Here is a 15,404-nt window from a genome sequence, read left to right as displayed (position 1 = left end):
CGCTGGCTGTATAGAATCAGGTTCCCAGTATTTCTCAATCATATCTTCAAGAAAATCAAATAGACGTGAACATTTTGTCGAAGAAGCTGTTGAAATGTTTTGGATGGCGCGCGATCACGGCACGAAAGTGCTGTGGCAGCACTCACCCGGCTCAACTTGCATGTCTGATTCTGACGCCAGCATCGGTGAAACTTAATTGTAGTTTGGAACGGGAGATAACAATTAAGAGGCTATATTACTATATTTTCTGCTGGCGGCAATTAGGCATCCAAGCTTTTTTTTCATCCGTTTTGGGCGTTTCGCACCTAACCGCCACTGGCCATTTTATTCTATTTTTACTACTACAGAACCCGCACAATTTCCGCGAGGTTGCCGCTGCGTGTCCACTCGAAACCAAGCACAGAGTAAATTAAAATTTAAATAGGCAACCAGGAGTCATCAAAAAGAAAGTGAGAGAAACAGAGGCAGTAAACTGTATGCGAAAGATGAAAATAAAAAAAGACCATGGCGATGTAGAATAATGGCAGAAAATAAATTTTAAAAAATCTGCACGATAAGATGAAGGGCAGTGCTTGCTTTTTGAGAATAGAGCTAGTTGCGTAAGGACAAATATATACCGGGGCGAATATTCGCAACAAGCCAAGGCATGCGTCTTCTGGTGCAGTTAGATTCTGGTGACAACGCAGCACATTCTAATAGAATGCGAAGAGAGACCCCAAGCTAACGCATGCCTTCCAGAAGCACCGAGATTTAAAGTAAATGGAAGCATTCGCTGGTCAGAACACAATATAAGCCAAGGAGATCTAAAGTGCTGCTGGAAAAAAGCAGGAAAGCCTCTGATAGGACTGGATCTGCTACAGGCTACAGGCACGTGTATAGCGGTACTGGTTCGATATAGAAGCAATAAGGGGAAAAAAAAGATGTGCACAAAATGTTATACTGAAACAGATGTACAGCATACCTGGTTATATCAAGCAGACTAGGCGACTATATATTTGTCTCCCCCTCGTTGCAGTGGGGATGTCAATAAAGGATAGTAATAACAATGATACAGCGCTGCTTCCTCGGACAGCAGCGGAAGGTTTTCGTGAAGCAAGACAGGCAATACCTGTGCAAGAATTACCGGCTACAAGAAAACATTTTTGAAAGCACTTGACTGCACTCGTTACTAACGAGTGGGTTGACGCATTGCGCGGTCACTTTTGGAACCTTAAATGAACAACACCGAGGTTTGAGGATCGTTATTTTTGCCATAGTGAACACGGACGTAATAAAAGTTTGAAAACCGATATGACTGTTATAATTCCTGTGACCTCAATGCCCCGCATTTGGAACAACATAAGCATCGGCACCAGCAGGAAAAACGGCTGGCATTCTGAAGCGAGAATAAACACCTTGAAGCATCATGGGAGATATTTTTTTAAGTTTACAACATAGTGTATCGCGTTTCTTCTCAGAATGAGTTGAAGCCTCGGGGTCACCTAGGTTTTCGAGCAATAAAGTTTTAAGCTACGGGCAACAAAAGTACTCCTAGCACGATCACCATTTTTTTATTCTGCGTTGCACACAGTTCTCGAGAACATGTGCTGCAGAAACACTTCGAGAAGACGGTGCTCTCTGCCTCCTTAGATAATTACGCGTTTATCTATACATTTTTAGCACTCCGGATATTTCCTCGATATTGGTGCGGCTCTCCCTCGCATGAGTTTTCTTATCGTGTCCATTGCGGCCCTCTAGCAAGTTCAGAGCCCTAAGGCCAAGCTAGAATGCATGCAATTAGAATAGTGGCACGCAATGCAGGCTAGTCTATACATGCCACTGCCATCTGGCAAAGTACCTCCGACACCTCATTACGGGCTCCTCGAGTGTCTTTTCCTTAATTAGAATGCAATCCTAATGGCGAGCTGAGCTCGCAAGCTACCGCAAAGCAGTTTCCAAGACCCTTGCCGCCATTTCGTCGCCTGTGCGTAGGGTAGGCAACAGGCAACTGTGTTGCTGGAGCCAATGCGCTACGCTTACCGAGCTATAGTGTGAGCGACCCGATAGCTTTGGCTATAAGATACTCTTAGCGTGGGCTGGCGTAACTGTCTTAAATGAGCTCCAATTCTTTTGTTTGAAGGAGTATAAGCAAGATGAGGCACAACTGACTCAATTAGTTTGACCCCTTTTAGATTTAAAGTTCCCTTCAAAATGCACTCAGATGTTGTATATGCCTTCAGTTAGCTCCAGAGTCTCATCGGTAACTTCTATTTTGTTGTAGCGCCCGCTAAACGACAGCGACAACAGAAAGGCACGTTTCACACACACACAGCGATGTGTGCCTGTGTGCCTTTCTGCTGTCCCTGTCATTCAGCTTGCACTACTACACAATAGAACATACCATACCAACAAGCCCATGTAGCTACCCTCATCGACTTATCGGTAACTTTCACCTGCCTTTGACTCACGTTTAAAAGAAAAAGAAAGAGTCAACCTGACAGTGAATACACCACCCTGAACGCATAGCTTAATTCATGTGGAAGAGCTGTAACTGTGCTCAAGTAATATGTCATACTGCCAGATTGCTGAAACAACGTTCTTTTTCCCCTCATTTGGCGGAGTCGCCTGCGGAAACTGACTACTTCTAAGTCCAACTAACCCATGATTGTACTTCAGGGGACGTATTCTGGGACGATCACTTTCGGCGATACCATCGCCTGGGCATCAAGCGCACGCTTATTGGCAGGTTGAATTGGTTCAAAGGGATCGTCCGAGAACACGTCCACAGTTCTAACCCTACCGAATTGTCTCTCAGTCACATCAAAACAACCTTATGCACGCCGCCACAGGAATATGCATTGGAATAGCGCCATGGTTTTTCCCATTCAAGAACGCTTTGCGAGTTTACATACCGGTAACTCTTAGGACTAAAGAAGAGCAGTGGACGCCCAGCTCTTGTTCAGCAATCCCCTTTTTTATTGTACTGTTCATTTATGAAACATAAAGAGGGTACAGCCATATCTATACCAAAGTCACCTTGGGCTCTCAAGTACAGGCTCCTTGATAAGAACAATTCCTGCATAGCGTTTTTACTCACCAAGTATAACTTCGGCGCACTGTTTTAAAAAAAAAACATTATTCAATGTTTTGTACCTGTTCCTCGTTATGATTACGCTGCTACGTTCAAGAGAAGGTTTCTTAGGTGCCGAGTTTCAGATGTTTCTTACATTCATAGTGATACACTGAAGATACTCCGATAAGCTGTGATATGCTACTCATCAGTTTTTTTTTCCTCGGTTAGGAGCGGCCCTTTTTGTATATTAGTAAACTTCTGGGGCCAAATGCGCATAGCTTCTCGTTCGTAAGTGATCTTTGTTATAAGCAGATCGCCTTTGCTTATGATATGTCCATCATTAAGATTTGTTCAAAATTTCTTTTACGAACACGTCTAGAGTACGAGCTTTTTGTGAAGAGGGGACATCTTCTATTTCCCTGTTCCCTTCTCCCAGTGTAGGGCAGCCAACCAGACTCTTCTCTGGGCAACATCCGTGCCAATATCCTTTCGTTAGTGCTCGTTTTTTCTTCTCCCTTTATCACCTTCTCTTCTTTAGCTTTATCCGTTCATTAGCTTACAGTTTGAAACTGTATAAGTTACAGCAGAAATACACGATCCTAAAGACATGCGTACATATGCCTATACTATAACTGTCCTTGAGATTCGTATATGGCGCAATTTTGAAGAGAAAATGACTATTCAATATCCTGCTTCGGTCACTTTCGCAGCTCCGTCTACTTGCTTTCATCGGCGGCACTCATTGTCCCGTCTCAGCTGTGTCTGCTTCTCAGCACCCCCAATAAGGCACCGGAGCGGTTCGCTTCATCACAAAGCCCTCGCTGACATCAGCAGCACGTCAGGGGTCTCTTTGTCTCCCGATAACTTCCTTTCACAGCGTTCGCCTTTTTCACGGCGCGGGTGGATAAGCTTTTCTTCGTGTTGTGAAGTTTCCCGGAATTGTTTTTCTTGCATTTCTTAGCCTTTTTTTTTCTATTTATCTGCCATTATTCCACATTCCCTGCAGGCATAATCTCCGCGGGCCATTCTCGCCTTTCCCAAGCGCTCCAACGTGCTTTGAGCATCGTCTTTGGGCATGTCCCATTAGTATACTGCGTAGGGAAGTGCGCAATAAGCGAATCTCCTGCTTGTCTGGCGTTAGCCTCTTATAGACTTGCGCTACTGGTTAAACCTTTCTTTACATTATAAGCATGACTCTCAGTCCTACTCAATGCGGTGATAGCATATACATATCCACATATGTCTAGAGGTGTGACAGCACCTGTCTGTGCTTTCATGAAGAACATTGCCCATCTTCACATTGTTTGCTTCAGCCCACGAGAGTGCGTGCTATGCAGCCCACTGCATGGATCGGCTAGACACTTTCTCGACTGGTGTCGATACCGGGCCATATCAAGAGCATTTGAATTGTGCATCCACACTTGCTGGTTGAAGATCCACGGGTCCTGGCGATAAAATACTAAAACCACCCATAAATGAAGGTAAATGACATTGCATAAGAAGGACATTGGAAACAGTCCCTAGGTGTACTTGCTCGTCTTCTTGCCATAGCTGGCCGTAGTTAGACTTCCTAAGTGTAGCGGACGCTGTTGCTTGCCAGGCCACAAGCATTGTAACAGGACTTCACGTGAAGCGGGCGTATGGTAAATAAATAAATTGCATTCTGAATATATACATGGCAAAACTCACAGTTATTATGAGCCATGACGTCAGGTGGGACTTGTGAATTATTTTGGTTTTTTAACGTTCACCGAATGCACAATAACACAATCATTTTTGCATTACACGCTCATTGGAATGTGGCTGGCGTGGTCGGGATAAATCCAGCTAGATCGTGCACAGCAGCGCCACGTCATAGTGACCCAGATCGCGCAGTTGATCAGGCCTGCGCTAGAAGCATCTTTATGTGTATGCAGCACACCTAAAATTTCGTTAGTGCAGTGCTGGGTTCTTATCACACAAAATTTTAGCATTCTCTTACATTTTAAAGTCAGAATTTGTGAGTTCGTACCGCGCCACAACGCGTATACCACGGCTTCACGGTATCAATTGTGAGAAGTATGTCAGCCATGTAATAACACTTCAAATGCGCCATACGGTAATAGAGGGCTTCCTTTGAATTAAATTCGAAACTCACCGCAGTCAGGTATTACCCGCTAGGGAGGTCTTACACACTGTCAGACTTTGTTGAAATCCCCTAATAGGTTGCTTAAAAATGGTTTCATTAAGCCATGGAAATTTACCATTCACGCATAAGACCTCGCTACCAAGCTGACACCGAGGCTGATCAGGCTAAATAGTGTCTAACGCCTGACAGAAGGACCTTCAAACCTTGAGCACACGCAGCACAGTATTTTTGGCTCTCTGCAAACGACTAACCATTTGATGAAGGTCGCAAAAGAGCCAATGTTTACGGGGCAATGTTCCTTAAGTCTATTCCCCGTTGCTAAAAACACTGGTCTTTAAGGGACTTAATGGACTTGTTTCCTTCCTAGGGAGCATCAGATTGCCATTATTGTTGTTTATATCATTTTTCTGTTTACCTTGACACCGGTGACCTCCAGAACAACGCCCCATGCGAGAAATAAAAAGCCCAAGGTTACTACCGCTTGCCACCGATCGCCCAAGTCAATAACTTATTTTAATGCTTATCTGAATAGTACGGTTGTTTGCACTTTTTTATATACCTTCCTATGTATAAATACAAGTTTCCGTGGTTTTACACATTTACTTGCTTGTCTTTTGGAGTCATGTTTGCTGGAAGTAGGGCACACGGCACAGGCGTCGTTTTACACATTTATACGGCACAAGTTTCCGTGGTTTTACACATTTACTTGCTTGTCTTTTGAAGTGATGTTTGCTGGAAGTAGGGCACACGGCACAGGCGTCGTGAACGTGAACGAACATCATAATTGCTGTGCCGCAACAAGTAATGGAATGAATGCAGTCATACAGATGTTATAGATCAATACGGGCAGCAAACTACATGAGCGTGGCAGTGCACACAAACAAGACAAAGAAACATCTGAATTAAGAGGTACGACGATGTGCCTAGATGCCGTATATTACACGAAAATGAGTTCGAGCATTAGCAGGTTCACTTGTGGCATCTTGAACATGGAGGGTTCTTTTACAGCGTGCGTCATCTCCGATGAAACGTAAGACATTTAATCGTAACCGCGCATAATTTATGCCGTCCTTCTGAGAAATTAAGACGAAAAGACGCTGTGGGTTTGTTCAAGCGTGTATGGTGGCCTCGATATGCGATTCAGTGCCTACAGGACTGTTATATTCAATGTGGCTGTCGCAACTGCGTAGGCCCCGTTGCGACAGCCCAGTTGTGACAGCGACATATGCAATTCTGCAAGGAAAGCAAGAAAATACGCATGATAGATGACGATAATTGTTTGGGGAGCAGACAAGCCCTAAAGGGCGCCGGACGTTTAGAGAGTAATCGACTTCATTAAAGTCCGGGGACATTTGTCGCCGTAATCAACTGGAGAATTATGGAAATTATTCGTACACGTGTCTTCAATGTTCATATTTTGCTACGTTATCATTTCGGCAACATTGCGACGCAGTGATGCAAGCGTAAAACGCGCTCACACCATTCAATCTACATAGGCACAGTTGTGTAAATCTGCAAGCTTCAACGCTGTGCTCACCTAAGAGACATGCAATTGACTTCATTTGAAAACATGCTGTCGACACGGACGAGCGTGTTGTCGTTTCGCATACTATGCGACTTGCGACGCGAAAGAGAAGTATTCATTCTTTCATGTCTGTCTAGACACCGAATGAGGAATTATTGAAAATTCGCACCAGGGTTTAGACACGGAAGTTGGAATGATTTTTTCCGCGCAGACACGTGTTTTTCGTGGTACATAGGCTGCGTATATTTTTGCGAAAGAGGCCTTCCCTGATAAAATGGTCTATTTGTTACGTTTTTCATTCGGTTAAGCATACCTTAAGCAAAGTGATTAAGAGAAAGGCACCCCTTTACCTCGGTGCATTTTCTCCAACTCTTTATAGTTAGTACCTGAAATACTGATGCAGGCATTTTTTTTTCTGAAAATAGCACCGCCTCACGTGCAATGAGTGGTGAAATAGAAGAGAATTCAGGGTTGTATTTTACTTCAGTTCTCTTTAGTCCGCAATTATTTTTGGCTTTCGTGCTTAGCTTCCACGAAGCCACAGTGAAACGACCAGAGAGAGCAGGCACTTTGCGATCATGTCACAAAATCATCAAAAAGAGAGTGAACGATTCGCAATGTAGTAGAGCACAAAAAGCCGCTTTTATAGGATTTTATATTCGCTCTGTTTTATTTTATCTGTTCTCTTTTTTTGAAAGAGCAGTTCAGACGCGGGAAATCAGTTTGTTCTGCCATTCCATCAGTTCCGTTCTGTAGCAGCATCATAGACGTTTTCGTGCGGTCGTCGTATTCATTCCACTTACTTCACTGTGAGCCTCATCCTCGCCCTATGGCGAAGAAATACAGAGCTTCATCCACTGCCTCCAGAGGAGACTAAATTCATGCCACGGCCGGACTCAACACTGTGACATTGTGCAATGCATGTTCTTCGCAAAATGTGTCGGATTTGTAGTGTGCATTGCGCACAATGAGAGCGTTGCGCACGCTGTATAACTGGTGCACTATACAACAAACGTTTCCACTGTAGCTATCGCTGTCGAAGTCATATTCTTCTGCCTGGATTGTCTAGAATAGGTTTGTCCATGGAGGCTGTCGACGAAGAGCTTTGTAAGTTCGGTTCAAGGCTACAAATTCAGAAAGTTTATTGGTCTTAAGTGCTCCTGACCATTGGCGGGCAGCTTTCACTAATGTAATGTCCAGTATGAGGAATGGCTCAAGTGTTTTCTTAAGAACAATTGCACCTTAAGAGCTTTCTATTAAGAAGGGCTCTAATTAGTAATTTAGTCCTGGCAACATAGGCTAATGTGGGAACTTGAGTTTCCTTTAGTAAAATAATAAAGAGCTGCATTCCAAGTGCTGTCGATAACACGACACAATAATATATGATTGCGGACCAAGAATCAAATACATATTTATAATTTCAGTACGATCTGGAGGCTATTCTTTTCATTGGCCGGCCACCTTGTCCACTAGTATGTCCAACATCACGACTAGTTGACATATGCTCCAATAAACAGTTACAACGCAAGAGTCGTCTTGTAAATACGAACTTTGAGCGTTTGCGAGGGCTTAAGTTTAGAGGGGCAATAACTGCATATGTAGTTTAGGATACGGTGCAGTTATGGTGTAATTATGAAGATATGCCACCAACATCCCCGAGACACCTACATGAACTTTAGCGAGACCACTAGTGAGGCTTCAAATACCTGGAATTACGAAGAAATGCCACGTTTCTACCATTGCCTTGAAGCAGCTCACCCTGTCTCATATATTTACATTGTGTAGTTGGGACAGTACAAGTACATTGTATAACGGTGGTTCGGTCACACCATTTGCCACAACGGCAGCATTTGTTATCCCGCAACTTGGAATTAGTCGGCGATTTCAGCTGTACCACAAATATACATCTACGGCTGTGGAACTTGTGGCAATATGGGAGGCTTTTGATTCTATAAGAACGCAGAAACCTCATAAATGGACGGTGTTCTGCAATGCCAAATCAGCGCTACAGGCGCTAAAATGTTTTTACATAAAGGACCATATTGCCTGCTAGTGCAAGAAATCGCTTAACTTCATCACATTGCCGAGCTGGTTGGCCACGTGATCACTTTTCAATGGGTTCCTAGTCACTGTGTCGTGATTGGCAATGAACTCGCAGACAGTGAGGCAAGATCGGCATTCTCTTCCTCTAATGAAGTACGGATTGCATGCGCGCGACCTGACACCAACTCAGTGATCAAGGCACTCATGCAGGACCTTACGAAGGCATACACAGCTCATACTGACAACATCCGCACGCGCCTACATGTGATCGACCCAGACGGTAAATTTTGTTTGCCCCCAAAGGTTACGCGGAGCAAAGCGTCATTGCTTCACAGAATTTGGCTCGGTGTTGCTTTCACCCGTCGCTACAGATACCTCATCGGCCAGTCGATTAGCCCTGATTGTGAACACTGCCAGACGCCTGAAACGCTGGAACACATATTGTGTAATAATTGCCCAGCATATATGATGGAGCGAAGAACGTTGGTAGGTTCCCTAGCCAGCGTTGGCAGCAAACACTGTCAGACGATGCTATCCTTGGCCCGTGGCCTGACACTGCAGCTTCAATACGGGCAACTAAATCGCTGTTTAAGTTTCTGCAGGACACGAAGCTGGACGAGCGGCTCTAGTAGGGTCACAGTCTAATGTACATGAGCACTCACCACTGCTCTTATCATTATCATCAATCCCAGTACTTTCACTGCCCCTTACCTCTTCCCCAGTACAGAGTAGCAGACTAAAGCACACTAGCTTAGGTTGACATCTTTGTCTGTCTTAACAGTAAATTCTATATGTCTATCTAAAAAATTTAAATATGAGTAAGCTGGCTTTGTAAAGTGCCATTCTCTGAAGCAATAAATTTCAGGATAGGATGCACATTTTCCTTCACCAGGGAGCCCAGAGGCGTGCACTTACAGAATTGAAAATCGGTCAGGTTTTTTCGGTGAGGAACGGGGACGAGTTGTTCTTGGTTTTTTCAAGCTTTTGATTAAAAATTTCAGCATTAATACTGTTCTGAATTTTCCGTATTCGAGGCCCCCGAGCCACGTCCTGAAGCATCTAGGCATCAGTATCCTGGATAAATCTTCTGGCACAAAATGTCACAGCGTTTACACACATGAAAGAACTACCTTGAGATTTATTCAGTAAAGGAACTCGACTCAAAAAGAAAAGTACACAAAAGTGTCCCTTGTGCACTTTTTTTTGTGATTGTACTTTCGCAGCTATGTGCTTTCACAGCGTTTACTTTCTTTAGAAACGCATAGAAAGGAACACGTGTGGGCAACCGCCGTGCGAGGCCGTCTTTAATGGCGCGTGCCACCAATGTTCTCGGTGCAGGCAAGAAACGCGCTACCATGGACACCGGACAAGATGGAGGACGCATGTCTGCAGAGACTGCGATAAGCCTTCCTTTCGTACTGTGGTTCACTTTTTATTCATGAACTGACTTTATTATTGCGCTTTTTCTTCGTTTTATTTAGCCTGGCTGGGTTACCTCCTATCTTTAATATTTGCACCTCTCGCTAGGCTGCCTAGACAAATGTCAGCATAGATTATTTATGGTCCTCTTGTGTATTTGAATGTGTATGAGCGATGAGAGTACGGTGCACCTTCGTATATCTGTCTCTAGAAGCATACTGTGCCCGAATCCCGGTGATCCTCGATCAGGCGGTAACCAGGTAAGCTTTTTATATTTCTTTTCCTGACTTGTTTAACCCGACGGAAACTGAGAAAGTAAAAAGCAATGTAGAATGACACAAATTGGTACTTCGTTTGGGATTTCATGTTTGCTTTGTTGATGCGACTGGTTTTCTATGTGCTCGTGCTAATTCTAGTTTTTTTTTTCGCAAGATTTTGCCACGACACATCGAAACACCATGGCATCTGTCCAAAACATCACGGTATGCTCATGCACTGCATGTTTGTTGTTTGTACCTCTGTATTTTTTTCTTCTGATTCCCTTTATCTCACTCGCTCAGGTGCAAAGTAGGCAACTTGAACGTCGTCTGGTTAAGCTTCTTCCATTTCTGTAAATCATTTCTCTTGGAATCAAATTTTTAGGGCCAATGAATGTTGCTTTCTTTCTCGAAACTTCAAGAGATAAGTCTAACTAACAATCTACGCATATATACACAAACGGAAGCGGTGTATGTAATAATTATAGGAACGGAACGGGTACGCTAACACATTTAGGTAATACCCGGGCGCAGTCCCCCATATCATTTCGTAGTGGCGCTCATAAGGAAGAAAAGCCTGCTGAGTGTGAGACCTGGACAAAGATGGACTAATCACTCCATACAATTCACTTGACAACAATCGACTTGTGCCATGTTCTCCTGCGCTTTGACTGCAGGTACATTTAATACGACAGAATTACTGCCTGCCCTGCTTTATTTATGTAACGGCAACACACACACACACACACACACACACACACACATATATATATATATATATATATATATATCAGATCATAAGAAGCCAACAAACATTGACACCAAGAAGAACATAGGGGAAATTACTTGTACACACTAATTGAATTAAAGAAATGATAAATTAATGGAAATTAAAACGGATGAAAAAACAACTGTCCGCAGGTGGGGAACGAACCCACGTCTTCACATTACGCGTGCGATGCTCTCACCATTGAGCTACCGCGGAACCGTTTTCCCATCCGCTTTTTGGGGTATTTACGTTTTACAACTAGAACTACCTCTGGGAGTGTTAGCCAGCGCCACCACTCACAAGCCTAGGGGCGGATGTGGAACATCCTTTCTGCCGCAGGCGTCACGAGCACGTGATCTTTTTTGGGTGATGGCAACTGGTCAATAAACCCACATATGCTCCCTGAAGGCATCAATGTTGCCGGGTTCGAGCCCTCGTTATATAATGAACGAGAAGAAAGGGAACCGAGGGGCCCGATTTTATTAATGAGATCATAAGAAGCCAACAAACATTGACACCAAGAGCTACATAGGGGAAATTACTTGTACACACTAATTGAATTAAAGAAATGACCAATTAATGGAAATGAAAACGGATGAAAAAACAACTGTCCGCAGGTGGGGCACGAACCCACGTCTTCGCATTACGCGTCCGATGCTCTCACCATTGAGCTACCGCGGAACCGTTTTCCCATCCGCTTTCTGGGGTACTTATGTTAGGCGGAACCGTTTTCCCATCCGCTTTCTGGGGTACTTATGTTAGGCAGTTCTAGTTGTAAAACATAAATACCCCAGAAAGCGGATGGGAAAACGGTTCCACGGTAGCTCAATGGTGAGAGCATCGCACGCGTAATGCGAAGACGTGGGTTCGTTCCCCACCTGCGGACAGTTGTTTTATTGCGATAGCAATTATATGGACACACCAAAGCAGATTTCTGCCGTCGGCGTCGCCGTCGCCGTTGCCGTCGCCGTCGCCGTCGCCGTGAGGTTCCGTATGACGTCAATGGAGATGAAATCGTCGCCGCGCGCCGCCGAACGCTGTATGTGCGAGTGAAAGGGCGCGAGGGACGCGCGCTTTCACGGGGAGGGAACGCACGGCGGAGAACAAACGCGCGTTCTGTGCCGTGCTCCCTTAAGGGCTGCAGAAGTAGGCGTCTCTTTCCTTCTTTACAATCACCATATATGTAGAGCAAACGCGCCTTCTTCTGACGCACGAAAGGCCGTGGGGGGGGGGGGGGGGGGGGGGCAGGGAAGGGAGGCGACGTTTAGCTGCGGCATCAAGTGCCTATTTATATCAGAGGCTCCGGCAACAGTCACCAACGCCGCACGCATTTTGTGCGAACGCGGGCAAAACGCCGACGGCGTCGACAACAGTGCTGTGTGTTGCCGGTGCTGCTGCATGTCCAAGTTTGTACAGCGGATAAAACTACTATCCTTACTCCGTATAGCTCTCTACTAAGTAGCTATCGCAATTGATGCATCGCCTTTCGGGTGAAACTGCGACAACTCTTTTTCATCCCTTTTCATTTCCATTAATTTATCATTTCTGTAATTCAATTAGTGTGTACAAGTAATTCCCCTATGTTGTTCTTGGTGTCAATGTTTGTTGGCTTCTTATGATCTGAATAATAAAATCCGGCCCCTCGGTTCCCTTTCTTCTCGTTCATTATATATATATATATATATATATATATATATATATATATAGTGAATTAGGAGTTTACACTGTGTCCGGAGAACATAATATGAAAGAGATGCTCACACGTTTAACAACAAATTTATATTATTTTGCTGACGTTGCGGCCGGTGGTCCGGAGGCCTCGTCACTAGTCTTGTCCATTTGCTGTGTACACTAAGAAAACCTTCTACGTTCCAAAGTGTGTTCAAAAGATATATATATATATATATATATATATATGTATTAGATTATATATATCAGTCATATATATTAGTCAGACTTGTGACTAGGCCTCTGCTACGCAACCAATGCTGGGTTCGACAAATTGCTATAGTCAAATCCTAAACTAGCTACACATCTTTGGCTGAGGTGAAGGCGCTAGAACAATCGAAGGTATTGGTTCTCCAAATTCGCTGACCAAAGCCCACTCCGGTTCACGTTATCGCACTTCCTTTAAAAATGCATAGTATGCCTGCAACTCCGTAACGTTCATGTTCCCAACCAGCGACCACAGTGTGCATGCAAATTTTAAGACATGCAGGTACTCACTGCTTCTATTTTTTCCGCTTCCTGAAAAAAGAAATAGGCTTTGTATTTCTTTCAAATACCTAAATGAGCTGATGAAAATGCATGCGGGTTTGTCTTGGCCTTCGTGGTCTTGGAGCATAGCAGGCCCCCGTCAAAGTAAGAGCTTACGCACTCGCACTTAAAAATAACGAGTGAAGAAGTGCCACCACATTTCAGTGATCCGATGCGTCAGTGCCATATTCTTAACAGGGTTCTCGTGGGCTATCTTCATGCGCTGAGGATCCTGCAGTTTCATTCCTTTTTCTGCACCATAAATTATAAGCCTGCTTCGGACAGCTTTGGGAGCACTAAGACGACAGAGCTTTTACAGAGAAGATCGAGTGCCCGTGACCTAGTGCTTTTGCTCTGTGCAAGGCTACAAAGGTGCTGCTGTGTTTTTTTTTAATTGCGCCAGGCTGTAGGACTGTCTTTATGACAACATACCTGTATCACTGTATGACTGACGAGAAAGAAATTTATAGGAGAATAAAATTGGGTTGGAGTGCATACGCCAGGCGTTGCCAAATCCTCACTGGGAGCTTACCACTGTCGTTGAAAAGAAAAGTGTACAATCATTGTATTCTACCGGTGCTAACATATGGGGCAGAAATATGGGGCAGGTTAACAAAGAAGCTCGAGAACAAGTTAAGGACCGCACAAAGAGCGATGGAACGAAAAATCTTAGGACTAACGTTAAGAGACAGGAAGAGAGCGGTGTGGATCAGAGAACAAACGCGGATAGCCGATATTCCAGTTGACATTAAGCGGAAGAAATGGAGGTGGGCAGGCTATGTAATGCGTAGGATGGATAACCGGTGGACCATTAGGGTTAGAGAATGGATACCAAGAGAAGGGAAGCGCAGTCGAGGTCGGCAGAAAACCAGATGGGATGATGAAGTTAGGAAATTTGCAGGCGCAATTTCGAATACGCTGGCGCAACACAGGGGTAATTGGAGATCGCAGGGAGAGGCCTTCGTCCTGCAGCGGACATAACATAGGCTGATGATGATGATGATGATGATGTATGACTGTCTATGACTAAACCTCAGAGATGAACGGTTGACTGTGTGTGCAAAGTGTGAACTTTTCTCTTCCTTATCCTCTTTCAATCTCCTTTCCCTTTTCCACATGGCACAAACACAACGCAATAACTACGATGGTCTGACAACGGATGCATGATAGTGAATATCTGAAGATGGCAACACGTGAAGGGATTATAATCACGATTGAATGGCAACAGTATGATTAAGATTACTTAGATTGACGTCGACGGAACGAAGAAGGCATGACGGTAAGGAGATGGCGTAGATGATAAAGCTGGAATGACGATAATGCGTCTACCACGAAGGCATCACGACCACGAACACATACCTAGTGGCCCAAGCAAGTGGACAAATTGGACCACTAGGCCCGGGCAGAAGGAAAGACGACAGCAGCATGACGAAAGTCAGATCACGAGGCTGAAATGACGATGACTGAACGACCACGACGGCATCATAATGGCGCTGTGACCAGCGATGTATGACTACTGTATGACGACGATGGCATGATGAGAGCAAGATAACGAAGCTCGAATGACGACGATGGAACTACCACGACGCCATCACGACCAGGAACACATACCTAGTGGCCCAAGCAAGTGGACAATCCTTCATGATTGTATTGCGCTTACGCGTACGGGCACGTACGTCCACTTTTGTTCTTTTATGCTCGTTTTTAGGGGCGAAGCTCCTTAGGGTGTGGGTCTGTCCCTCCTCTGTAGTATGTAGTAGTAGTAGGTAGCCACGTCTACTTTTATGAAAAAAAAATTCCGAATGTTGTGTGCGTAGCGCGGAATCGAACCAGGGACCCCCTCGCTTCCGAACGAGCGGCGCTAACCACTACGCCACGAAGCGCACATGGACACACGCACCACGATGACAATAAATACCCAACATTAACGAAAGACTGCGCGTTTCTAACGCGTT

The sequence above is a fragment of the Dermacentor silvarum genome, chromosome 4 (assembly GCF_013339745.2).
Source record: "Dermacentor silvarum isolate Dsil-2018 chromosome 4, BIME_Dsil_1.4, whole genome shotgun sequence".
Taxonomy (NCBI): Eukaryota; Metazoa; Arthropoda; class Arachnida; order Ixodida; family Ixodidae; genus Dermacentor; species Dermacentor silvarum.
Note: the sequence above shows the minus strand (reverse complement) of the source record.